The sequence below is a fragment of the Jaculus jaculus genome, chromosome 14 (genome assembly GCF_020740685.1).
Source record: "Jaculus jaculus isolate mJacJac1 chromosome 14, mJacJac1.mat.Y.cur, whole genome shotgun sequence".
NCBI lineage: Eukaryota > Metazoa > Chordata > Mammalia > Rodentia > Dipodidae > Jaculus > Jaculus jaculus.
Genome location: NC_059115.1, coordinates 63,265,840 through 63,268,619, shown reverse-complemented (window position 1 = coordinate 63,268,619; position 2,780 = coordinate 63,265,840). Strand labels below are relative to the sequence as shown.

Genomic DNA, 2,780 nt, shown 5'->3' with positions numbered 1-2,780 from the left:
GCTCGTTCGAGTTCAGCCGCTGCTGGTGTTACACACTGTGTGCCCAGCACTCTGCTCTGTCACCGGAGAAACTGGCCCCGTCTTTGCCCTCATGGAATTACGGATGCACAGGGCCAGACAACTGTGAGAACACTCACCAACTGCTCCACATACCAAGAAGCAGAAAGTTCATGATGCCAGGAGGACCTGTGAGAGGTGATCTGAGTTGTGCTGGGTCTGGTAAAGGAAGGTACCCCAGCAAAAGGTAAAAGGAGGAGAGGAAATACAGTCAAGATTGCAGCTGAAGGAGCTATCGGCAGAGATTCTTAGGCAGTCAGTGTGAACTAGGACTAAGGACAAAGAGTAAGTATAGGGGCTGGTGCATAAGGCCAAGCGAACGTGCTAGAAACTGAAGCTGGGGCTGGACAAGGCCAAAGGCTCGCCAAGGGCCAACCCTGTTGCTGTCTCCTGCCTGCCAGGACCATCGTCTCCCAACTGCACGGCTCACCCTTCCTGAGCAGGTCAGGCCACGCTCTGAAACCTAGTTCTCTCCACCTGGGCCCATACTGGTTCCATATGCTTCTAATTTTCCGTTATCACAATCAATCCGTATTATGAATGAATGTGGATGAAAGAAAGCAGTGCTCAGCCATGGAAGGGCAGAGCTAAGCAGGGAGGGCAGAGGAGGTTAGCCAAGCAGTCTGTAGGCAAATGTTACCCATATCAGGAAGGTAAGAATTAGATCCCCTCCCCTCCAAAGGTAAATTATATAAACATTCCTAAATGATGTTTCTGCTTTGCTGGAAAATCTAGATCAGTTTCCCAGAGACCTCCAGGTGCTTGTTGTTTGGTTTTGTTTTTTTTTCTTTTGTTTTCATCTTAATGCCACAGATGGCATTCAGCAGCAAGGCTAAAAAGCTGCAGCTTTGCCAACAATAATCCAAGTAAATGTGAAGGACTCTCTTTACAGTGAATGGTGTCCACAATGATGAAGGAAGGTTAGGGAAAGGGGCCTCAAGATCACCCTCCAGACGTGATAGAGGATCTAGGAGCATTACGACTTTGAGATTCAGAGTTCTTGAAAGGCATTGTTATGGTCTCTCTTTAGTAGCTTTAAAATGCTTGCATTGTGTTTCAGGAACACTAATGAATTTGGAGAAGCAAGTGACAAAAAAGGGAGCTCTACAGCCTTTTTTGTTTTTTTTCCAAAGGGTCACATTCTCCCAGTCCCCAGGCTGGGCTTCACAGAAAGCTCACCTGGAGCCCTGCTTCAGTTGAATTCCAGCAGCAAAGACAGAAGAACCCAGATGACCAGGGCGAAGATCACTGAAGGTGATGTGTTCTATAGAAACCATGCCTTCTCCACACATGGAGAAGACAAGAGACACAACTGCAACCATGTGAAGATGCCATGTCTTCAAACACTAGAAGTTTAAAAACAAAAGAAAATGAGGGTAGAGGCTTGTTCAGTTCCAAAAGGAAGGCTGCCATGCTTCATTTGATGGATTTTAGAGCTTAGCTTTTATTTGAGTTCAAAGTTGCGCACTTTTCCTATCAATAAAACCTCTCTTTCTTTTTTCATTTTTATTTATTTATTTGAGAGCAACAGACAGAAAGAGGCAGAGAAAGAGAAAGAGAGCATGGGCCCACCAGGGCTTCCCGCTACTGCAAATCCAGACACATGTGCCCCTTGTGCATCTGGCTAACGTGGGTCCTGGGGAATCGAGCCTTGAACCAGTGTTCTTAGGCTTCATAGGCAAGTGTTTAACCGCTAAGCCATCTCTCCAGCCCCAAACCTCTCTTTTTGCAGTGAGCAGCAGAGATTCACAACTAGTCAAAGTGTGGTGGGTAGGCAGACATGAGGCCTAGAGGCCACTGAAGGAAGGACCTCATCTCCTGTTCCCCTGGTAACATTAGAAAAGGAAGAGCCACTTCCTCCTGACCAGAGAGACACAGCCCACTGGATTGGGAAGCCTGTCAGTCACTTGCCTGATCAGTAGACACCCCCCCATTACCTACAGACATGCTAAAAAGATGAAAGAAATAGTTATCTTCTTAATGAGATATTGCTTGCAGAGCTACACTGCTGAGTTTCCCCTTTTCTCTGAGTTCTAACTAAAAAACTTTTCCTTTCCTTTTTTTTTTTTGTTCCTAAGTTTTATTCATGAATTCATACAAAATATTCCAGACCAGTGTTTTAATCCTCATCTTCCTCCTCTTCTTCATCCTGGTTAATCTGGAAGTAACGTAATTCTTAACTCTTTGCTGTTAGCAACTACGCGTAACCAATCACGTAGGTTATTCTTCTTCAAATATTTTTGGTGAGATATTTCAAATACCTTTTGGAAAAGGGCACCTCAGAAGTTATGGTGATCTTGCTCTTGCTCCTCTCGATGGTTACTACCCCTCCACCAAGGTTCCCAGCCTTTCCATTCACTTTGATTCTCTCTTAGAGGAACTGCTCAAAATTGGCAGCATCCATGATTCCATCTTCTACAGGGTGGGTGCAGTCGAGGGTAAACTTCAGAACCTGCTTCTTGTTTATGCCCCCCTTCGCCACAAGCTTTTTCATAGGTGCCATGGCGGCAGCAGAGGCAAAAAGGCTCCTTTTTTCCTTTCTATTCTTTGGTTGCCAGTGGAAATCCTAAGCCATTTGCTCCAACACTTTGGGGCTTTTATTACCAATTCCAAGCCCCTGATACAGAATCTCCTTTCTTTTGGAGAACCCTCCACACTCTCTTGGAAGTCTTTTTCTATATGTTCCTTAATAAAGTCTACTTTCAGGTTGGAAGGATAGCTTA

At 45.2% G+C, this 2,780-nt stretch overlaps 1 pseudogene; it reads right to left on the bottom strand.

The window, feature by feature from the left end:
* Positions 1-2,117: 2,117 nt before the first annotated feature.
* Positions 2,118-2,560, bottom strand: LOC101605945 (annotated as a pseudogene).
* Between the last annotated feature and the right edge of the window lie 220 nt (positions 2,561-2,780).